This window comes from Parus major, chromosome 6 (assembly GCF_001522545.3).
Source record: "Parus major isolate Abel chromosome 6, Parus_major1.1, whole genome shotgun sequence".
Taxonomy (NCBI): domain Eukaryota; kingdom Metazoa; phylum Chordata; class Aves; order Passeriformes; family Paridae; genus Parus; species Parus major.
Genome location: NC_031775.1, coordinates 8,935,587 through 8,961,080, shown reverse-complemented (window position 1 = coordinate 8,961,080; position 25,494 = coordinate 8,935,587). Strand labels below are relative to the sequence as shown.

Here is a 25,494-nt window from a genome sequence, read left to right as displayed (position 1 = left end):
TATATGCTGATGTATATACTATATATACATAATGTCCCACCATATATACATATATATACACACATATATTGCAAATGATCATGTGTTCATCACAACTGTAATAGAGGGAAGCTAGAACATCGATCATTTGATCATTTGGAGCCCTAGAAAACATCCTTTTAGAAAAGCAGAAATTTGTTGGCTTTCTAGATCAAATAAATCACTGAAGGTGAATGTAATACCAGTTAGTATAGCAGTAGTTCTGCAAATATAGTGCTAGACTGCTCAACAAGCAAGATTCTACGCGTTATGAATGTCAGTTACCTAACTTAAGGCATAAAGGAAACTACCTGGACTACCAGGTCATTACACATGCAGCCAAATTTTCCATTCCTTGTATACATTTCAGGTCAAACAAGTTAATTACAGCATGCTCTCTCCTGTCTCTAGATGCATGAATGTATACAGCAAAATTCTCCTTGATGTACAATAGCTTTGTATTTTAAGAAGCTTCAGTGCTATAGGAAATTTTATTAAAATTGTTCTTCACAGGCTATTTGAAAAGACATTGAAGTTATTAGACACTTCTGTTATAGTTCAAATAAAATTGATTTATAAGAGCAGAAGGGAAGAGAAGCCAAATGTTAACATACAGGACAGCAGACAATATCTCTCACTTAACAAATACACTTTTAGCTACAGTAACAGTGGATGTAATCTGAGAACCCAACTGGACCATTTTCTGTACAGCACTAATGAGAAGAAAGGATTTTGTCAAAATAAGGCTGGCCACACACGGAGTCACAATGCACCCTACCAACAGGAAGTACAGAGGAACAGAACCAACAGCCCTGCACCAACCCTTAATTCCAGGCTAGGTTCCTGCAAAAGCTGGAGAAATTTGTAGAGGCTTATAACCAGGATAGAGAGCAATTTTTAGTTAAGGTCAGCTAAGGCTGCAGCTAACAGCTGTACTTTTGTGTCACTGTCCTTTACAAAAACTTACAAGATCTGACAAATTACCTAATGCATAATACATCTCCATTTTTTTTGCAAAACACATAGCACAATGGATGACAATTCTGATTTGTGACTTTTGTTCACCTAATACCAAAACTGCTGTTTCTACTAGTCTTATCCTTTAAACTTCCTTCATTTCAGAGATAATCCTTTTCTTTCAATATTTAAGTTATTCATTTCAAAGACACATCCTTTTCTTTTTTATTTCAAATGATGATTTTGACAGAAGGGCATGGCACTGATGAAGTTACTCATTTTTTCACAGATGGATTATAAAAGATTTTAAACATTCTAAAATAAATTTTCAGTATGGATTTTTTATTTTTCTTTTCATCAGTAGCTAACATTTGAGCTGGCAGAAAAATATGGCCACTAATGTTCATCACTGCACAATTCAGCCTGCTGCAGAAAGGGATCCAATTTGAAACTCATCTTTACATCAAGTTTCCCAAAACCAGAAGTGCTATACCTCTTAGTAGTGTACTGGGGTCTCCAGAATCAGAAATAATACTAATAAAAGTCCCTGGTTTATATTAAAATCATGTGGCATGCCCTATGGGATTTCACCCCATTAGGGCAGCAAAGGTTCCCCTTTTGAAGAAGGCAACAGACAATTAGAAACATTTTTATTCCCTTTCAATGTAAACACGGTTTCATACATTTATACCACAAGACAGGAGCAACTATGATAAAATCAATGAAATAATACAGTAAAAATTTACTAAAAAGATTATTAGAAAGATTTACTGGATAAAAATTACAGCAATGATGGAACTCTAAATGCAATGGGCATCTCCCTCTAAAAAAGGGCCAGGATCAATTCTCCAACAACTGATGTGCACATCTGGTAAATGAGCCAGCTAGGGAGGGCACCCCACCAGAGCTGTGTTTCTGAACAGAGAACTGGTGGGTGATGTGACAAGTGGAGGTTGTCTTGGGCACAGCAATCACAAAATGATAGATTTTGATTCCCAGAGAAATAACAAGGGAGGCTAGCAGAACTGCTATGTTGGACTCCCAGAGGACAGGCTTTGGCCTCTTTACGATGCTGGTTGAGAAGGACTCTTGGGATGCAGTCCTGAAGGGCAAATGAATCCAGGAAGGCTGGACATGCTTCAAGAAGGGAATTTTGAACGTGCTGAAGCAGGCCATCCCCACGTGTCAAAAGACAAGCTGGCAGGGAAGACCATCAGCCTGGCTGAATAGAGAGCTTTGGCTGGAATTCAGGAATAAGAGTGTATCATCTTTGGAAGAAGGGCCTCAAGGAGGGCTTCAAGGATGTTGTGAGGCTATGAGGGAAAAAATTAGAAGGGCAGAAGCCCAGCTAGAACAGTCTGGTTACTGGCATAAAAAGATAGTAAAAAATGTTCCTAGAAATATATTAGCAACAGAAGGAGAGCTAAGTAGAATCTCCATCTTTTATTGCATTGGGGGAAACATAGTGACAAAGAATGAGAAGTCTGGGGTACTGAATAACTGCTTTACTTCAGTCTGTAACTGAGGTCTTTAACTAAGTCTGCGTACCCAGAGCCCTGAGTTGGAAGAGGGGAGCAGAATGGAGCCCCCACAATCCAAGGGGAAATGGTCAGTAAAACACTACACCATTTAGATACAAATCAAGAGGACTGCATGGAATCCACGCAAACAAACTAAGGGAACTGGCAGAAGTGCTCACCAAGCTACTTTCCATCATTTCTCAGCAGACCTGGTTAACTGGAGAGATACCACCTCACCGGAAATTAAGAAACCCATCTACAAGAAGGATCAGCAAGAGGATTTATGCAGCTACAAGCCTGTCAAGCCTGACCTTGGTGCTGGGGAAGGTCATGGGGCATAACATCTTGAGTGCCAGCACTCCTGAGTGCCAGTATAGAGCACATGTAGGATACCACAGGATCAGGTTCAGCCCATTTGATTTTATGAAAGGCAGTGCTGCTCGACCAACCTGATCTTCTATGAAAAGGTGATTTGCTTGGTGGATGAGGATTTTCTTGGAAAGGCTGTGGAGGCTGTCTATCTAGACTTTATTCAAGCTTTTTACACCATTTTCCACACCACTCTGCTGAAGAAACTGGCTTCTCATAGCTTGGACTAGCTGGGTAAAAGACAGGCTGGATGGCTGAGCCCAAGGAGTGTAGTAAAAGGAGTCAAATCCACCTGCTGTCCCATCACTAATGGTGTTCCCCAGGTCTCAGCTTTGAAGCCAGTGCTGTTTAATATCTTGATCTATTATCTGGTCAAGGGAATTGAGTGAGTCCTCAGTAAGCTCACTGCTGACACTGAGCTGAGCAGAAGAATGTGTCTGCTAGAGGGCAGGAAGGCTCTGCAGAGGGATCTGAACAGGCTGGATCCATGGGCTGAGGTCAATTGTATGAGGTTCACAAGGCCAAACTCCTTGTCCTGCACTTGGGTCACAACAACCTCATGCAGTGCTACAGGCCTGGAGAAGAGCAGCTGGAAAGTTGTTCACTGGAAAAGGACGTGAAGTTGCTGATCAGCAGCAGCTCACTGTGAGCTAGCATGTGCCAAAGTGGCCCAGGAGGCCAATAGCATCCAGGCTTGTAACAGCAACAGTGTGGCCAGCAGGACCAGGGAAGGGAGCATCCCCATGAACTTGGCACTGGTGAGGCCACACCTCGAGTGCTGTGTCCAGCTCAGCCCCTCACCCTGCAAGGCAGCGAGGGGCTGAGGCAAGCCCAGAGAAGGACAACAGCTGGGAAAGGGTCTGGAGCACAAGGGGGCTGAGGGTGCTGGGGATGTTCAGCCCAGAGGCTCGGGAAGGACCTTATCACTACCTACCACTCCCTAGGGGCAGGTTGTAGCAAGGTGGGGGTTGACCACTTTTCCCAAATACAAGAGACAGAACAAAAGGAAATGGCCTCAAGTTGTGCCAATGGAAGATTAGACTGGGCAGTAGGAAACAATTTTTCACTGGAGCATTGTCATGGGTTGAAAGAGACTGTCCAGGGAAGTGGTTGAGGCACCATCCCTGAAGGTATTTAAAAGATGTATAGTTGTGGCACTTAGTTTAGTGGGGAACTTATAGGTCATTTCTAAAATAAATGATTCTATGATTTGCTAATATTTATAAGTACTTTGAAAGAGCATCTTTGATTATCTACACAATTTTTACAACAAAACTAGTAGTTATAAAGCCCAGTTGTACAGTTATAATAGGCAAAAACTACTTCAATAAGCAAGAGTGACTACAAGAGTGGTAACAAAATAATTCTGTTTAATTTTACATATATGGGGCAAAATTTTGACAAGGTGTTCCCAGCATCCTTAAAGCTTTGCTGCGGTCAACATGAAGTCAACACTGTGCACACCACTTTTACCACAGAGTGTACCACTTGCCACTTAAACTCAAAACAATTTAGTGCTGCTTAAAGAACTATTTTTGTCACAAGTTCACATCATGTATTTATTATTCTTGCATATTTCTGGTTGACTTAAAATGTTTCTAATGGATTGAAATGTTTCTACTGGAATTATTCCTTGAATAGTCATAAAGTGAGTGGGAGAGAGCAAGAAATGTTTTTTAATGTTTTCTGAAATCAATCATTTCTGTGAGTGTATTAATATGAAAGTTCCCACAGAAGCCTTCATATACTTCCAGATTTTTTTTAATTGCAACATAGTTGAAAATAACCTGAGTGGTTATTACTGTATCATTTCACCTCTTGAGAGGAGATGTAAAGCCCATTGCAAACTTCAGAACTTTAAGAAGCTATAGAAATTTTTAGAAATTCAGAGAATTTTCCTAATTTACAATTTAAATTTTTGCAAATCTGATTTCTGAATGGTGGAGGAAAAGCCAAATCCATTACAAAAACAAGATTAAAATATATTTTAATACTTAGTATCAATAAAAAAAATATAAAACTTATTACATGAAAAATTGGGAAGTTTTTATTTCCTGTATTCATGACAGTTTTTAGACTGCTTAACAGTACATTATATGAAAAACAGTAAAATATGCACTTTCCATCAGAAGGAAGGTCCATTGATGAGAGTAGATTTTAAAATGAAATTATAGCTATGTACAGAAATACTTGATGCTGCTAAAATATAACACAAATAAATAAGTAATTCAGAGAAACCACTCAATATTTAGAAGTTAATTAGCATTGAAGCATTTTAAGACATTCTACTCACTGCACTTTCAAACTGCATTTCAATACAATTAATGTGTATCAATTTGGGCATGTAAATTTTCTTTGTTCATAAAACTGCTAAAAGTGGTCTTTTTTTTACAAATTATTTTGTTTTACTGGAAGCTTCTCTTTAATATTGAGTTTCCTCAAATTTACTTCTAGAGCAAACTGAATTTTATAAAGTCTAGAATAAAAAAATACATTTGGCACAAATTTGATATAGTAGTGTCTGTTTATACACCTTTAAAGCATATTTTGTACAGTACAGCAAAAAAGAAATTTAAGTTCATTATTGTTAGGCTTTTTAACTCTGATTTGGTGACATAGTACTAAAGTAAAACTATAGAAAAGCCACATGTATCATTTAGTAAAAGCAATTTTCATTCAAAGCAGAAGTTTGCTCCTTTATGGTACAGTCACACAGCCCAGAAGGGAATAAGCAGTTAAAATCTTTTTCACTGAAACAGGCATGAACATAGAGCAAAATAACACAGCTGCCTATCAAATATATACCTCAGGGAACAAATACCATACTTAAAACAAATCACCAAGACTAAATTACAATCAAAGATTTCAAACATCTTAAAAGGGACAGAGAGCAAAACGTACTTTTTCTTACTTCAAGTGGCTTCCATTTATTAACCCAGTGAGTCCCACAGTAAGAAAAACATTATTTTCTTACAGTATCTGCATTCATCTTCTAAATACAAGATGCTTGTTAAATGCATTTCAGTTTAGAAAGCCTTTCTTTGGTTCACAGCACCAATAGAAGTTTTTGATGGCAAATATCTTCTAAGTTACTTCACTCTCCCTTGACATGATGTGGTGCATCACTGGGGAACTTGTGCTGCCAGAACTTTCAGCTAGTGCTGCAGGAAATGCAGGCAGAGTTGAGTTGGTTTCCTTCCCAAGGAGGAAGGACAGCCAGCTGGATCCCTGGAACAAGGCATTGGTGAAGGCAAGGTGAAGACCTACTTTGCCACATAATCTGCTGTCACAGCTCTGACTTGGGTGCATAAAACTCTATGGGATCCTTACATCACTGCTTAGAGATATTTCTCTGAGGTTTGTGCACCTGGAGCTAGTGAGTGAAGGAGGAACAATCCCTTCCTCACTGAATTTTATAGACAGTTATGGCCTGATAGCTGAGGATGATGCTGTGATCACTTCTTGTATCTTCTTATATTATTTACATTTAAATCCTATTTGACCACTCAACGCCCTGTATCTAAATTCTTAGGCGTTTCTGCAATACACAGAGTTTCACTGTCAAATCCTGGAGCTTCTTTGAGCTTTGCCAAGTACTCTTCTTTTAATTCTCAATTCTGACTCTCCTTTGCTTAATGGATTAAACCATATTTGTCTTTTCACTCACAAAAACTTCAGCTCAACTTCAGCACGTGATGAATTTATTTTGTATTACTCAGTTTTACTGTCTTTGTTTCCATCTCCATTTCTGCAGTCTACACGTGGAGTGGCCTCCCCTCCTCACTCTGACATGCACCTCTTACATTCTTTCTAAAAATACTTTGATGACTTTAGGCTCATACACACTAAGCTGTCTTTGAATTACATCAACAATCCGAATCCTCTGTTCAATTTTAGAAAAAGTAAATTATAAATCTAATTGAAAGAAAATGGTCAAATAATGTGAAATAAAGCTATCGTCCAAGATTTCTTATACTGTGTTTAACCTGCACCTTATAATTTGCAAGTACCTTGCTTTTCAGAAAGAAACACTTTAAATATCTGTCCTTACTTTCCCATCCCAATTTCTATTACATCTCCTATTATTCTTTAAAGTCTGACAGATCACAAGCTGGCATTAGAATATTACCCTGATTAAACAAATGCATCATGACTCATCTGTTCTGCAAATGCTTTCTACAATTAAGTCCTTCTATGCAATCTCCCTACCACACTGGGGAAACTTGACAAGCTCTCAGACTTATTTGGGTTAAAATTAACAGGTTTCCTTACCCTCCTTCAAAAAAAATTCGAATATCAGAAGAAAAAACAACAGAGCCAGATCAATCAGTATTAAATTGGTACAACTGTGTCTTTTAATAAACATTTTTCTCAGAATCAGATTTTTTTCTTTTGATTCTTTCACTTCTCTGCTTCCTGTAATAAAGAATGGGGTGTAGAAGTTTATGTTGTTCTTATTTTCCCCTTTGACTGAAACTTATTTAAAATTTAAATATATATTTAAATGCTGTGACTTGGCAATTTTTAATGCAAAATTCAGTTTAGAAACTAAGATAGAGCTGGACTTCCAGTGTGAAAGAAAGAGAAGCTCCTGATTTTAACTTCTTTCACATTAATATACAAAATTAGGAGGCAAATTTAGTTGGTACAACTGCAGAACAAAGGTCTGCTTTCCTGATGTCCATCTAACACTACCAAATTTACAGAGCTGTTTGAATTGACAACACACCAAGTTACAGTCAAGTAATATTGCTAGTAATTATGTTACCTAAATGAACTAATAAAACTTCGTAAAGTCTAGCATAATGCTGTCAGTTTTCATCTTTCTTAAGTTTTCCCATTAATTTGAAGCACTTCATGCTTCCTCACAGAATTCCTAGTAGAACACGAGCCAACGTACTACAGCACTCAAGCAAAATCAAATTGGGCTGACCTAATTTCCTCAGCCCAAAACCAAAATTATGTATGATAACAAAAATAATTTTGCTTATAATTGAACTATTGGGATATACAGAAAAAATATGCATTAAAATTGCTCACTCAGAAAACAACATAATAATTTTGCCAGGATGTGAGTATGTTCACTATGGTTGGCAGCATGTGTCCTCTCTAATTTTTCAAACAGAAGTCAAAAAGGTCCCTGAAGAACAGCTAAAGACCCAGGAACTCATTGTTAAAACAGGCACAAGTGAATGGCCTAGAATCCTTATCTATAACTTCCAATAACTTCTATAACTTCTATAGCTTCTTTCACTAGCTTATAAAAGACAGAGCAGGTGCCTTCCTGAAAAATACACCAGTAAGATTTTCATCCTAAGATCACTTAATTTTAAAACATTTGCTGAGAACCACATAGATAAGTAGAAAGCACTTATTATTTTATTTTGTGTTACATTCCTTAATTGCTCATCATGAGCTAAGAACTTTGGCAACTAAAAACAGTGTGACATTACCTTGGCAAAACAATATCCCTGATGACAAATCAGTTCTAGGAAAATGACAGCACAACAAGGCCTGGGACCACATTTTTAATTAAACAAAAAGGATTTAATTTTAATAAAAAGGATTTTGTGTGACTACTAATATTCTAAAGAGGAAAATATGAGTATACTGTTTCAACTAACCTTACTTTTTTGGACAAATTTTAATACACCACTTCAGTTTTATCTCTTATACTGATTGCATTATGAAAGGATTTGGTTGAACTGCATACCTTATTTACTAAAGTTGATAATCTTGATAGTGTCTCTTATTCATAGTGATATCTTTCTATTATTTCTTGTCCAATTGTTAACTGATAGTTTTTTATCACAGTTTATCTAGGAGAAATAAGTTATTGTAGCCACTTAACCCAGAAAAGAGAAAATAATTTGTGACATGAAAATGCTACCAACTCATATAAATACTACTCCCTTTTCCATGTTGACATGGAATTAACAAATGAAAATGAATAAAATTAGTGAGAAGTAATCAGCAGCATAAGCCCTTTTCAATTATAACATACATATAAGCACTGGAGTAGATTATTTGGGGAGATGGTGAATCTTAGATTTTCAAAACAGAAAATACCTTTCAGCCTGCCTTATATGGACCACTTATAGTCCTTTCATTTACATGAATCAATAGGATGACTATATATGAAATGTTTTTTTAAATTTCCTCCTGTAGGAGAGGGCCTACAAACCATTGAACACTTAGATAAGTATCTGTTTGAATGAATTTATCTATAGCTATTCTTACCTTGCCTCAAAAGAAAGAGTGAATTCCTGAGATTCCTTGCTCTCTTCATTTGCAGCTGCCATCTCTTAAAATTACCCAGCAGTGCTTTTCACATTTGCTATCCACTTTACTCAATTTTCAACAGCCCACCATCATCATGCATTTCCAGCTCCAACTACTCTGCCATCTCAGTGCCTTTTATTATTCTCTTATGTTGGTACTGTCATCCAATTTTCAAAATTCTCCCTCATCAGAATTATTTGAAAAAATATATACCATGAACAAAAATTAGAATGTTCTCCATCTGTTCTCTTTGATTATAAATTAATATTTTTCTTTTGTATATCAAAGAACTGAGCTCTAATTTTCTGTTTGATATGCATAACTGATTCCTACAGAAAATTTTGAATGTACTTTCCATACATTTCTTGCTAGCTTAAATACTGTAACTTTAAAAAAAAAAAAATGTTTTCCTATGAAGTTTAGTCTAATTTCAACCATTTTAAATGAAATTGACAAGAGTACCAGATAAACTGGAGTGTAAAAATACTTACAGTTCATTCATCTGTCCCTCTTTCTAGAATTCCCTCCTCTGATACTGTGACCAAAAATACCTGGCTGCTCTCTAGTTTTACTGAGTAGAGAGAAACTTCAGCCTAAGGTATATTATTTAACTTTAACACCAGTGAATAATATAAATGAGCAATGGAAGTCAAAAGTATTGCAAAGTGGTAGAAAATTGACATTACACTACTGGATCAGCTCTTTTGGTCAGGCTATCTAACAGCATGATCCAAATCTATTAGTAACCCTAAAAAATCTAGTCACATTGTGTTAACAGTAATTCTAAACCAGTCCTAATACAAGTTTTACCAGGCAGGATATATCTTTTCCTATTTCAAATGAAGGCATGACATGAACCATGTAAATTCCTTCCAAGAATCTACACAAAAATAGAATATGTATTAGACCCAAACAAATTTTCATCATTTCAAATTCTCCCTCTCATGAGAACCTCTTAGCCTTACCTGCCCCATCAGTATAAAGATTCTTTAAAGCACCTTGCTCAATTAATATCCAAGGTACACTTAGGGTACCTCAGGCCACGCAGCTCAGCTGCTCCCCTTCCAAACTGTGAGATGTGTAGTATAGCCTTGTAACCTGGCACAAGGAAGCCTGCATTTGTACACCTGTCACACTTTACTAGCAGTACTGAATAGGTAACTTGAAGTACAATACCTTTCAACTACCAAGAGTAACCATTTAACATCTTTGATTATACCCTGAGCATCACAGTATAGCTGTTTAAACTCTGCCTTGAACCAGCTCTGGACATAAGGCCACATTTACTCCTAGCTTACATTAACAGTTATGACAATCCCATCTACCAGTTCCCCTTTTCTTTTTAACCTAGACCCCTGAAGAGTCTTTATTTCGAGTGAAACAAATTACACAGTTCCTCTACCCATAAATTTCTCTGCTGTGATTTAGTTTCCACATCTATATAACTGTAATCTAGTAAATTTTCCTTCTTAGAAAACCTTGTGCCACAACTGTTGCAGCTGTGGGACCCAATTATTTACCACCACTGTCTCAAGAGCAATTACCATATTCTTAAGGCAAAATGCTGACTCTATGAAAGACTCACTGAATAGCCACATTTACTAATGTCCTGGGGTGACTTTATGATATTGGTATTTTTAAATTAGGGTATTTTTAAATGCCCTAAACTAGGACAACTTCGCAAAAGAATAGGAAAAGTTTAAACAAAGAAATTAAGCAAACACTTAAACTTTTCAGAAAAAATTAGCCTGAAGCCTGAGTGACAATCTCACCAAGTGGTTTTTCTAAATGGGAAAGCCAAGGCCCTTTTTATGCAGATTAATGGCATTATGCCTTTCTTTTTCAGCAGTAACTTTATCTCCATTAACAAATGGAATTAGAAAATGCCTACAGCTGTAGCAGTTGCTCAAATCAATTATCAGAAGCCTGCTAAAAAGTACCTTACATCAATATAAGAAGAGGATTACAGTAGTGTTAAAAATTAATATATAGTGGCCTGTTTTTCTTAACACCTCTCAAAATGGTTTGCACAGTAACATCCACCACCTTTTTCTTCTGGCTGCTGTGCACGGGAGAACAGGAGCATAGCTAAGCTTGCACACTGTGCTACTGGAAAGTCAAAAGCACTGGTTTATTAATCCCATTTGTACTGAGAGCAGGAAGAACTTCATGTTACTTTATAGATATGTCTGACCTGGTTTAGAGTACTAAAAGAATTTTCCTTCATTGTAAGGGGGAAAGAAAAAATTAACTGCCATTATGTGGACTCTAATACTATAAAAAATTAAAATCCAAAGTAATCCTAAATAACACACATTCTTAAGGAAGCACAGTATCAGCATTTGGCTGTCATGACAACAGTTGTAGACATTACTTCCCTTTTGTACTACTTTGAATATATATTGCATATTTTTCATTAAGTTACCTGCTTAAAAGTACATGCTAAGAGCATATTTTCACTTTATATATACCTGTTTTCTATGACAATTTTTCAAATATCATAACATTCTATATTATAGGCCCTCCAATTTAAATTTATACAATCAACAGTATCTATTCATCAAGATGAATATTAATTTGAAATCTGTGCATTAATTCTGACACCAAAGAGTGCACAAAGTGTAACTTCTGAGCATACACTAAATAAATGTTTGCACTGATCAACAGCACTAGAAAATTGAGTTCAGACACTATGTTTCAAGTCACTTCCCAGACTGCTGTTTCATCATTTTATCAGGAAAAAATAGGATTAGAATTCAATCACATCTTATACTGTGCTGATGAAAGGTTCATTTGAATACATTTAAGAACATATGAATGACAGGTTTCTTAGAATGGTCACAATGACATTTGGAAAGGAAATTTCAAGCAGGGTTATAATTCTTCATATGGAATGTCATCATGTGTTTTGTAAATCAATACATTTCAAAGTGTTTTACAGATTATTTATCATTAAAAAACCCAAAAACCTGTTGCAGTTAAAATGCTTCCCAAATTCTGAATTTCAATAAACGATTATTTACAATCTTACCTCTTTTCACTGTCACCTCCTGCTGAAGTTGACAGCAGGGAAAGGTTTATCTTTCTGATACTACTGGCACCACTCAGTCCTTGTCACAGCAGGGTAGTAAGTACATCCTTTCCTCCTCTCATCTTGACCACACCAAAACTCTGCATCTAGTCAATAAACTACTGCAATATGCTGGAAACTTTAAATACATAGACCTAATACATATGATGTCCTATTCGTTCTATAATAGCTAAACTAGTGATAAGCATAATTTACATTTGCTCAAACTTTCTAATGTTATGGTTTTGTCTTTGTTTTTAATTCCATTTCATGCACTTAATGCTCTAAACTGCATTCAGTGTATACATCATTATGGTAAGCACATTGGCATGCACAGGCAATACAAGAATAGATTATAATTAATCTCATAGACAACCAAAAAAAGGTGAAGTTGCATCATGCAATGAAACCAGCTTGGCCTGGGCTGCCATGCAGAAAAAAACCTACATCAATGAGTCTGCTGTACGGCTCCTAGGTAAGAGTTGATATGAAAGAGGTGAGTTATTTCAGCAATGAAGTCACAGGCTGAGAATGTTTATACTACTGTAAACAAAATACTGTACATAGCACCAGTATTACTCAGGAATGGGGAAGAAAATGCTTGGAAAGGAAGACAAAAAGGATGAGAAAGAAGAGGGAGGAGGAATTATAAATTACAGTAACCAGTCTGAAATCCAATCAGTTCTTTTAAATAAGCATTTTGTTTATTTCATTCAAAATAATTTCACTTGAGATTTCAAAGCAAACCTGAATTTTCAGTGTATTTTGAAGAAAAAAAGATGAAACAATGAAATACAGAGCAATTTCAAAATGTCCATGTTTAATAATTGATGAATAACTAAAGATCACAAACACACAGTAATGAAAAGGTGAATTTTTCAATGCAGTGCACAGGATCCAAAAAACACAAGTTTCACTGACTTGAATGCATAATCAACCAAACTAAATGAATATGGACAGTATAAGGGATGCATTGATATGAGTGATTTATTTGGTCACCTTTTGCTGCTTTTCTAGTAAAAGACATCTCTGCTGAATAAAGCAGGGTTTTTTCAGAGCTTGTGTTGAATTGCCTTTACCTTACTCACCTTCACAGTTGCACTGAACATAATGTGACTGGAATTACAGTGACCACCTAGTCTGTTCTAAACCAGGTACATTAGGCACAGTACTGCACAGCCTGATTACAGAGAGTTCAGAAAGATGTAATTGAGCAGGTAATTTATTTTACCACACCATTCACTTCAGGTGCTACCCTGTGATGATACAATTATGATTTTGTAACATTGTAACATTATATTATCTGTGTTCCATTACAAAAGGATTTGTTCCATGTTTATCCATAGGTATACTGTTTTCAAGCAATTTTTCTTAATTACCCTTAAATGTATATTACCACACTATTTTTAGCACCATTCCCAAATACATAGACTAGTTATGCAGGGTAGCAATTCACACAACACCTTTAACACATCACTTGTTAAAACTCCTTTAACAAGAAAACTAAATTTCACTTACTGTATAAGGTTTTTAATATTATCTGTTGTTCCATTTGCAGCACAATTATTTTTGGTATCTTTGTTTTTATGCACTAGTACCTTTGTGAAATATTAAACTTTTTCATTAGTAAATTGTCACAGACATTTAGATCAAAATAAAATCAAATAATGGAGAGTAGAAGTAACTTTCTGGCCTCTTGAAATGTCTTAGAATATTTGCAGAGAAACGGGTCAACCTATTTTGAAATTGACAGGTAAAAAACAACTTCAAAATTGTTCATGCCAGATATAAAACCTCCAGTTGTACTACTCTTACATAGTGAAATTCACATTCTTTTTCCAGACAAACACTTCTAACCTTTTCACAGGGACAGAACTTGCAGCCAAGACTCATACCAGTTTTGGCCACTGTGTGCTATTTAACAAGGCTAGTAGAATTTTTCATTAATTGCATATTAAATGTGAATAATTTCTCGGGTGTACAGGTATGCACTTACAAACTGCTGCACAGTGCATGCAAATGTTACCACCTGAGAAGGTTACTGAGTCAAGAGCAATTAAAGCACTGCTGACAAAGGCAGAAACAGAGTAAATTGTTTAAGGCAAGCAGATGAGGAGGAGCCCAGCAATTTAGGAACTCACAGACTTCCAAAGTGTACCATTCAAATAGCTACTGTACAGTCAGCAATGGGAATTCTGGCATACACAGTGTGTACTTTAGCATATATGTATGTATCACAGCACAAATGATACATATTATATATGTATACTTTCCCATTGTTGTGGAAATAGAAGAATCTTACTTATCTTACTTGACAAGCATTGGCTCAGCAAAAGATGAAATATAGTCCTTAAATTTGTTCTTAATAAAATCAATACACTGGCAATCTTTCATTTAGTTATGACAGAGAAGTCCTCAAGATTCACATGGAACACAAAGCTGTTCTGAGTTCTACGATCTCATCACTCTGAATATGACCATAACAATGTAAACACAAAAGGAGAAGAATCATTTCTTTGATACCTGTTCCTAATGCAGCAGAGCATGACAGAAGCTACAAATGTAAGGGACACCAATAATCAGGTTACATTACAGTTTACCATACCTTTACTCAACAGTTTATTGTCCTGCAGTGATTTTCTGCTGTAAAACCAGCTAGTCTTTGGAGATTCAACTATCAGGTTTAAGAAGAGATTCAGTCATCTGTTTTCAGATTGTTGCTAGGAACCAACCTCATATTAGAAACGTTTCCCTGCTTCAGCTGGAGAGAAGCTATCAAACCCATTTATTTCCTAACAATCTAAAATAGTAGGAGTTTCTCTCTTTTGATGTAGCCAAAAGCTGTAACAAACTTTACATAGTTCATACAGGTCTGTTGCAAATTCTAAAACCTAATCATTATGAAGGATACTGTACTATTTAAAATAAATGACCAGAACTATCAAATGTAACTAAATTTCTGAGATATTTAGCCCTGGAGTCAATTCCTTCCAACCCCTGAACATGAAACTCCTTTTAATGAACCAGCTACTGGAAAGTTTAGTTTGACAAAACAGGGAATCCAATTCCTAGTTCTAGTTGTCTGCTTTGGGGACTTGGTTTCACTTAACCATGTAAACGAGTTAGTAAGTTTAAGACTTATGAACTATTTGACTAAAGATGGCCATAAGAAAGTTCCTGGAACAACAGGGTGACTGGATTCATATCCATTAACCTGTGGTGATTTGAACAATTACTTTACCACTGCATGTTAGCGACAAAACCAAATGCACTGAAGTTTCAAATTTTCCCTAGGCAGCAAAGGTTATTCAACTCACATCAGACATTCATGTTTATGACAGGGAGCTGGTTTAGAGAAAAAGCCTTCTTTCCCATGAACAAAGTGTGCCTTGAGATAAGCCTTGAGATACCATGCTAAAAGAGTCCACAGTGCATGTACTTAGTCATCCTTTCACATCCAGGGTAGAATAACACCAGCCTGTCCTGATTGCTGTAGCTGTTGATTTCACTTCTGTCCCCACCCCAAGCAAGCCCATTACTTTTCCAGAATTCACTCATTTCCCAGCCAGTTTCTCTCACATAAAGAAAAAAAAAACAAAACCAAAATCAAACCCCATTATCTCCCTAATGCTCTAATTCTTCCTATAAACACCATTTAAGGACCACACAACACTTTGCCCCTGCCTGCCCAGGGTTTTCTTTCTAATGTGATTCTTGCAGCAGTTCCATGTAAGTGAATTAGCACAAATATTACCAGCTGCTGTGTTAAAGCACAGGCATAAACCTCTGGCATTGCAGAATGTGTGTTTGGGATAAGATGCACAACCACTGCACATGTGTTGACTTTCTAATTTATGAAATACATTACAGAAAAAAAAAAAATAGAAGATGAAAAGTTTTCCCAAAGTAAACCTTGCAAAAGGGAATTTAAAAAAAAAAAGAGAAAGCATTTCACACCCTCTGGAAGAACTGTATCTGTACAAACACTTGTCAAGGGTAGAGCACAGATATAACCAGGGAGTTTTAAGATACTAAAGGGAAAAGAAGGATACAGCAAGTGATATCAGAATCCAGTGGCCTAACATCCAAACCTGGGTCTAGCCAAGGGCTTAAGGAAGCTCAGAAAAAAAGGTAAGATTTGTAAGCTATAACTTATTCATATTTAGCTTCTACTAGAACATGGTTTAGTAGGATCCTATCTTGCTCACAGAAAATACCATAAAGAGTTTTACTAAATACTCACACCTTTAATCCCAGAGGGCTTGTCTATACAGAAACAAGAAAAAGAAACTATGCTAAATACATTAGAGAACGAGGAAGAATAGTATCCCAGAACTTCTGGGAGAAGCAAGTGTGGATAATGCAATAAGGACTGAAATGCAGACTTACTAATCTATCTCTGATGAGGACTGTAAAAAATCTGTTTCTATTCAATAACTGCTTATTATGGAAGCTCACTACAGTGATCATTAGCCAGTAAATGTACTGGCATGATGGAAGATGTGTCAGGATTGTGCTTTATGGAACAATTGGATCCTCATGTATTCTTTCTAACGTTAGACTAGATTACAGACTTCAAGTTACAAACCATGTATGACAAACTCATTCACAGTATTATTGATGAGCATGTCTGCACCCCTACCACCTTGCCACTATTGCAAAGTCCTAGGCATACTGGTCTGCATGTAAAGCAAGCATCTTTGTGCAGGTAGATCTATCTTCTTTATGAGACTGCAGAAAGATATTTTTTAACAAAGCTGTCAAACTGACAGGCCAAACTTGGTTACCCACAGAACCATCAACCCACTGGTACTGCAAATCTTGATGCACACTGAACAAAAGTAACAGACTGGCCTTAGCTATTCTTGGCAGGCTTCTCTCCATTAGTGCTGCTTGTTCAGATGAACACAGACCCTAGACTGAATATTCTGTAGTTCATCTAACCTCTTCTAGCAGCTTGCTAAGGCCTTAAGATGGGTTATATTCATTATACACAATGGCAGTAAGTCACAGGAGGTTATAAATTATTGCAACTACACTGACAGACATGCTTTTTCACAAAGTCTGATGGTGATTTATGGCCTTATGAAAAACAAGTTGAAAGTTGTCTTCTTGACTGAACACGACGCTACTTGAGTTCCACAGCAGTAAATACAAACATATATGGAAAAATCTCTGTGCTTCCAGAAGTATCAAAGTTTTCAGTTTCATGTATTTTGAGAAACTATAAAGAAGTGGTTTGTTTTTTATGCATATTTCTTCCCTTTCTCAAAGGGTGTTATTAGTAATGTAGCTATGGACAAAAATAAACAAAAACAAACAAACAAAAAAAACAAACAAAACCAAACCAAAACAAAGAATCTTAAACTCCCTCCTTTAACAAATTTTTGAGACAAATTTTCATACCAGAATTAGCATTCTGTATATGCATCAAGGACTACTACAGTTAAACAATTTAATGCTATGTAAATGTGTAACTGAAGTGTCATAGACAAGTACAAGCACAGCCAAAAGAATCTGTGCACCTGCAAAGTATGGGAGGTTTTTCCTTTGATAAAGACTGGCCATATGCCATAAATGGTTATGTCTTTCTCTCTTACAAATAATGTGAGCAGTTATAATGAGCAGCATAATTTTGTTACTGAAATTAAGAATCAAAATATTTAGAGGTTTTTATACAAATACCTAACATTACTTTCATTTTGAATGAACAGCAAAGACTAAACACTTCATAAGAATGAAATTACTTTTTCTACTGTAAAATGGTCTCTTTAGAATCTATGTATTTAAAAATATAATCTTTTTCTGGTAGTCATTTATTTTGAGTGTATAGGGACAGATATAAAGTTAAAGAGAAACAAATCAAAGACTTAAACCAATGTAGTTGTGAGGAGAATAAAATAGTGCAATATTTACTCAAAGTGCTTCGATGTTTTTTCCATTAACTACAGTTGAAGTTCATGATGTTCCTATAAATTACATTACAGAAATATACATCACCCTAAGTGATTGCTATACATTGCTCTAAGTCCTGCATTGCCTTCCAATCTACTGCAACAAACCACAGGACATTTACAACATGTACTAATGGACTACCCTTCTTCATACTATGTTAGTATAACATGAGATTAGTAACCTACAGGGTTGACAATTTTCATGGCTAGTATTTTCTGTGAGGGATTTCTTTTTATTTTCTTCAATCCACTTGACAAAGCTCAAATCTGTACAGCAGAAGCTACACACTGCAACTCAATTTTCCTCATTTCTACTTCTTTAGCTTGTGGGGACATAGATGACAGTATCAGAAAGGTGGCATGATAGTCTGCTGCAGCTTTTATTCACAACTACTCTCCAGCTAAGTTGACTTGCTTGGAAATTTTTGCACGTGCTAATAGGATTGGAAATAAATGGATATTAGTACTTCTGAAAAGAGAAATGTATTAATAGTAAATACTTCATGCATCAGGAGACATGTATGAGAAGTGAAAAAATCTGTGATTCTGTGATCAGTACAAATCTACATATGATTTAATATGAGTAACTGCTTATCTGAATAATCCACTGAAGTAAAATTGAACTACATTAGAACACAGACAAGTTTAGTAAAATAAGATTATAACTGTTCTCTGCATTTTCTCATTCTGTCTGTAATGAAACAACTGACTACAAATATCAATTTTTTGATCTGGGGAAAAGCCTTATCTTTTCTCTTTTGTTACGTAGAGTTCAGCTTAACTGTTCTTTTCTAAAGAACTAAATGCAGTATGTCATTATATGAAGGGGCACTTTCTGTTTGCTTTAGAAACATATTCTATTCACTTCAGAAACAAGTGACCTGTAAGAGTATGACTAGCACTTTGAAAGCAGAATAGAACTCAGTTCTTGATTCCATGAGCCTAACTGCAATGTTTTTATTAAGAATTAAACCTGACCTTACATGCAAGTAATACCCAGATGATATCAAGACTTAAAGATTTAGGAAGGCATTTAATCACTTGTTTTTCCATAAGAAAATCATGGCTGATGTTGTATTTTCAGAACTTTGAAAGTAGCAATTAAGTTATTCTTCCTTCCTCAACAAGGTTAAAATTTGTATTGTTGCAACCATCTGTTAGTTTTAAACAGAGAAAGACTGACTGGATTTTATATCTGGTAACTGATTTGACAACAGTGATTCTAGAAAACAGTAGCCAATAGAACTTCAGAAAGGAAAAACAGAAGCTGAGAAGGCAATCATTGAAGTATGTCAGGATATGGCACCAGTTTGCTGCCATCCTCCTGCTGTCCTAATGTAGGATTTTGAGAAAGGCTGATCAGTATGAATCATGCACCTGAAAGCTGAATCCAACTTTTACCCAGTTGCCAATTTCTTGGAAACCTAACATCCAAAATAAAATCTGCTATTCATTTTCCATTTCCCATTTCTTAATAAGACATCAGTACAGAAACTAATATGGAGACACCATTACCCACCCTGACTCCTCTGTTTCTCTAAGTCATCTTAATGATGTAAAGGAAAAGACAGAGGATAGAGTTCATCAAGAGGTAGTGTGTATTCACTGGATAGTATTAAAAATATTTAAAAATTAAGAGTAAAATAAATAAAAAAAATACATAAAAGTACATTTTAATCATGAAGAGACTTTTTTTTATTATTTTTTCTGTTAAGATAAAAAAACTCTCATTACAGGTTAAAGCTCCTCCTTATTCTCCTACCACCATCTAGATTTTTTATAGATGCAACGATTTTAGCTGAAAATGAACTTGTGTCTAGGATGTGTCTCTTCACTTTGAATTCCTTTATGGACTGAAAGGACACAATTTTTCCAATGATTCATATACAGAAAATCACTGTAAGATTTATTTCATTCTAAGCTAGATGTGACTGCTTGAAGAGGAAATGAGTAGCAAGAAGTTGGAGGGAAAATTAGACTGTACAGAAATGTCCTAATAGCTTTAAGGCCTTTTAAAATACTATAGAACCCTAGGGACTGTTGAAACCAATATTAAATCTTGTAATATCTGAACATTAAGATGCTCCTTTTTTGAAAAAAGAAAAAAAATTGCCTTTGGTGATAGCACAAGGAAATGTACTTACAGATGGTTTAAACATTTCCTGTGAAGCTTAAATTCTTTCCTCTGATATTTTCTCTGCCAGTTACACATAGATAAGGTTGGCTGACAAGTCAGAGGAAAAAACTTAAGCATATATTATTCTTAGATGACTCTTCAATTTAACATGACTTTCATTTGTAAGAACAGACATGAAAGAGAAAAAGAAGGTTTAGAAAAACTTATAATGAAGGCACTGAGGACAAGCCCAGATCCTACTGAGCATTCATTGTCACTAACCCTACACCTTTAGATTCCCTCCCATCTCATATGTGTTTCATTTGACAAACTGACAAATTCCCAGCTGGGATACTAGCCTCCTTTAATCTCTTGGGAATAATTACCTGGCTGCATATGAACTCCACAGAACTACTAGTTGTATTCAGATGGCAGCACAGATAGTGAGAAAATGAGTCAGTTCTGCTCTCTTTTCAGCAGAAGGCTGCTTTGCCCATCGCTCAAACTAAAATTCTGGAGAGTGCATAAGCTATTGATAAAGTCAGAGGAGGCAGAAGATGAACCCAAGAACATAAGGGAAATCCCACAGACCCCTTCCTATTCCCCACTATATTTTCAAGGAATGATGAGAGTAGGGCATAGATTGGTGCTACATCTCTCTGTAAGTGCAAGAGAAGTCAATTCCTTTCTCCGTTTTGTCACACAAGACCCTCCTCGGCCTGTGTCATGCTCTCCACAGTGGCAGTGTGCTACTGCAGGGAAAATACTGCCCTTGTTCCCTGCAGCAAAGCAACAACTCCTTAGGAAGTGCAGAGGTCCAGAGAGGAGACATGTCTCTATTAATAGTTCTGCTTGAGCTATGCTCACGCCTCTCAATACTTGTCTTGTGAAACTGATATCTCCATCAACATATCAGGATGGTGGTAGCAGCAGTTAGCATTTCCCAGCTCCAGGTTCCCACCTGCTGTTTTTCTTTTGGTTGTGAGTTTTAATTCTTCATCCAGATCAGTAGTTTGAAAGAGAAATATATCTTTATTTTCTTAAACCAACACTGAATCCCCCTCCTCCTCTACTAAAATATCTTTTCAAGATTTTAGTATGATTAGGAAAAAGCTTTAAATAGACAGCTACGCACCTGCATGGAATCTTACAGCAACATGCCATGAAGTTAATGCTCAGAATATTAATTTGATTAACAGGCCTGCCATCATGCTAAGGTCTATTTCCATTGTATGCTACCACATTTGATTTCATGGGAAAGTTTCCTTGGATAAATTTTTTTCTATGCAACTCTTCCCTCATGAGAGTTTTTTTTAAGTACTACATATGCATTTGTATGTACCTCACAGACTTTGCTTCATACTGTATCACCTACTTGGTATCCTCTGAGAATGCCAAAAAGTATCTAACTCCAAAGACTGCTTTTCAAGCTGTTGAGAGAAAGCAATCTTCAGTGTAATGTCTGCCAATTCTTAGATCTGAAACTCAGAATGAAAAAATCTGCCTTTAAATAAATGTTTTCACTCTGCCAGATATACTCCATTTCTTCCCTCCCATTTCTGTGGTATTTTACCACTAGCCTGTAGCTGAATACTTGTTTACTAAAATTTTTGACTTAATTTTCTGTTCTGTTCTTCCTCTAGGCATTCAGTCCTGGGGGTGAGGGGTGCTTTTTGTTTGTGTACAGAAAAGAGGAAGGTTCCAAATGTTCATCAGGGACCAGCCTTTGATTGAGGCACACATGGTATTAGAGCAGTCTCCACAGACTTAGATCTCATGCAGGCAAGTAATTTATTTTCATTTACCTCCTGCCTGAGAGGTTATTTCACTGATTAATCTGCACAGGCAGGTTCATTCCTGTCTCTCCAAACCCAATAAAACTGTTAGTGACACTCCTAATCAATACAAAAGAATTCCAATTTATATTTCAATGTTAGTCACTTACATGCAAAAATTCTCTTTCTCCATAAACCCAAGTTTTATATACATAGCAACAAGAGTCAGAAAACTCCTTTCTGGTGTATAAAACAAACTCAACCACGTATCAGCCATTACTGAGCTTCAATGCAAAACTTCCAAAAGGCTGTCGGTATCCTGTTTGCTGTTGTACCACTGGGGCTGGCATCATCCTGTCCCAGCACCTTGGTTTCAATTTACTGATAGATTATTTAGCTGACAAATACAGACTTTCCCTTGTATGAGAAGAGTCTTGTGCTTGACAGCTCTATTGATTATGAGAAATAAGAAAAAATAATAGGAACAATCATTTCAACAATTCTTTTAATAGAGCTTGTCCCTCTCAATAGCAAACATCAATGAGTCAAAATAATTCCCAGCAGTTGGTTCAGACTTTGCTTTGTGCTCTGTAAATTGTCCCCTGACTTTTCAACAAATATTTGAGAATGACAAGATTTATAAGCATAGACAGTAATGGTTTTCAACCAGCTTTACAAAATAAATAAAAGGGAATTTTGTCTGATTTTTATGATGACAGCAGGCATTCACTCCACCAGCTTAATCCCACTAACTAATGCAGTGTGCAGAATTGCACAAGTAAGGCCAGGGGGTTTGGGCAGGACGGGGACTTGGAGGTGTAGAAGATCCTTTTTCTGAACAAGAAAATGAAGAAATTCTTGTGACTGGAAGTATAACAATATACCTACATACCTCTAGGTATCCGCAAAGAAACCTAGTCCATTAAATATATAAAGTCTCAAAGAAAAGAAAGGTTTTTAAATAATTCCTCTACCTTCCTCACAACTTCTGAGAGAATTTTTCAAGAGAAAGTAGAATAAAGGAAGATACACTGAAAGCACCCTTGTTAATATATTTTATCCAGTTGTCACATTTTCAACTTTACAGATAGGCAAATTTACTAATTCTCAAAAAGTTCTTGTGAAACCCAGCTTCATAAATTGTGAGGGAAAGGGAGTAAATATGTCTAATGCTCTGTGTGATCAGAATACATTTATTTGGTATTCAATATAAGCACCACACACAATATTTTTACAATTTAAGCAACCTTCTCTTCAATTCACAGGCTTTGTAATAGCTACAGGGCAGGTCTACCATTTAAGTGTTGAGAGGCGCTCAGCCAAGCTAAACATTATAATTTATTTTTTTTTTAAATGCAGTATAAATGTGTTGAAATGCCATTTATGCCACCAATTAAAAATTTTGTAAGTTAACATGTCTATTTGGAGAAAGACACATTTGATCAATCTGCAGGCAAATTTGTTCATATTTCCACCTCGCAACGTGACTCCTATCCCTCCCAAAATATTGGGAGATTATTGTTTTAAATGAGTACTAAGCAATCATGATAGTGCTCTGTTGGCAGAGAAAATCATGGTTCTTGTGCCAGCTCCCAGAACATCATGCTTATCAGTTATGGCTTTGCACATTTGTTCACGTATAACACATAAAACATCTGAACTACTTGAGAAGAAATTAGCAGATTTCTCATAGCAACCAAGTACTACAAGCTGCTACAAGTACTACTACATTAAAGGATTAATGCTTAACACAGATAGAAAAAGCATTCCTTCCCAAAAGTAGAATTAAAACTAAAGATTCTTGCAAAATCAAGACTCCTAACGTCACACTATAAACTCACTGGGATTCAGTTCTGCCTGCTGTTGGCTTACCAAGACAAAATCTTGGAGAAATACAGTGTTGTACACAGAGAAAATAGACATTTAAACATTTAATCTTCATATTTCACTTATGTGAACCCAAACGATCTCATTATTCACAGATCAACAAGCAGAAACTATTACCCATTAACCTCCTAAAAACTGAAATGGAAACTGGGGTGTTTTTAACCATAACTGCTTACAAAGTGCATACAAAGTTACTAGACATCATAATTATCCTGCCTTTACTCATAACTTGTAACCCCCGTTTTCCCCATCATATTTCCACCAAAGTAATTTTTACACACCTGTTATTGCTAAAAGGAGATGCTTTTGAAGTTCTCAGTCATTTGCCCAGCTGACACAGTTAATTCATAGTCAAATTGTCTATGAAGAATTGACTATTAATGGGCTCACCTTCTGAATAAGACTCATAGGCTCATATGAACCAATAACAATCACTTCTCTGTTTTCGTTTTTTTTTTTCCTTGCATATACAAACTTACCATGAATGCCAAGGAACTTGTATGTACTATCATCTAGAGTAATTATCATTTTTTCTTTCTATTAATTTTCTTTTGAATGCAAAGGTCAGTTTTCCCAGCTGAAGCAAAAGCTAATGCAGAGCAAAAGCAGCACCAGAGGATGCCCTTGAAAATCAAAGGGTGATCCTCATTAACATGCCTGCAAAATTCTTATTCCTGTTCATTTGTCCTTCCCAACCCGAGCATTTTCATAAGTTAATGAAAAGAGCAAAGAGAAGAACAAACCAAGTCTACCAGCAAATACTAGTTCAGTTCTGGGGAGAAATGACTAGTGATATAACACTACTGTCTGATGGGGCCTTCTGCCTTTGCTAATGATAACCCCAACTGTTCTCTTGCCAAAATCCAATTTGCCTTTCCCTACTATCCAAAAATAGGAATCAGAGAGTTTCTGTCAGGAAATGCATAACCTGAGAACAGCAGCTTCACCTGGTGGCAGGTGAGACCTGCAACCCACAATTACCAGCTGAAGCTGCAACTGTAATCTCAGGAAACTCAGCCAGAAATTCCTGAGCTAACAGCATCTGTTCAAGAGATTGTAATCAGCTGCCAAAAAAATGACAGAAAATAATGGGAGCCCCAAATATTTTGAGAGATCTTCCATGTAAGACAATAATCATTACCTCTTAACCTAGAGCTCTTGATCCAAAAAAAATGGTGTGGAATATTGCCCAAAATAAGTATGCTTACTCAATTTATTTATTATGTTTATTATATTATTATATAATTTCTTTTTAATTATTATGTGATTAGAATCACATCACTTGGGGAAGTAGTGAAGAGACATGTTATTTCATTCAATTTTTTACTACTTTTCTTTCTTTCTTTTCTGTATACACCTGTATACTGTTTTACTCTATTTCTGGATTTAGTAGAGAAGAGATTACTTTCTCATTTTTTATGCAGCACAAATTACAGAAAGGTTCTAAAGGTTAAAATGCACAGGCTTACCTGTAACAACAATGATTTTAAAATTCATTAAATACATTCTGTAATCACACCAACTGTTATCAGAATGATTAACATGA

At 36.0% G+C, this 25,494-nt stretch overlaps 1 protein-coding gene across 1 annotated transcript in view; it reads right to left on the bottom strand.

The window, feature by feature from the left end:
* The window catches only part of KCNMA1 (potassium calcium-activated channel subfamily M alpha 1), a 255,043-nt gene that overhangs the window by 186,759 nt on the left and 42,790 nt on the right, over positions 1 to 25,494 (bottom strand). The window lies entirely within an intron of this gene.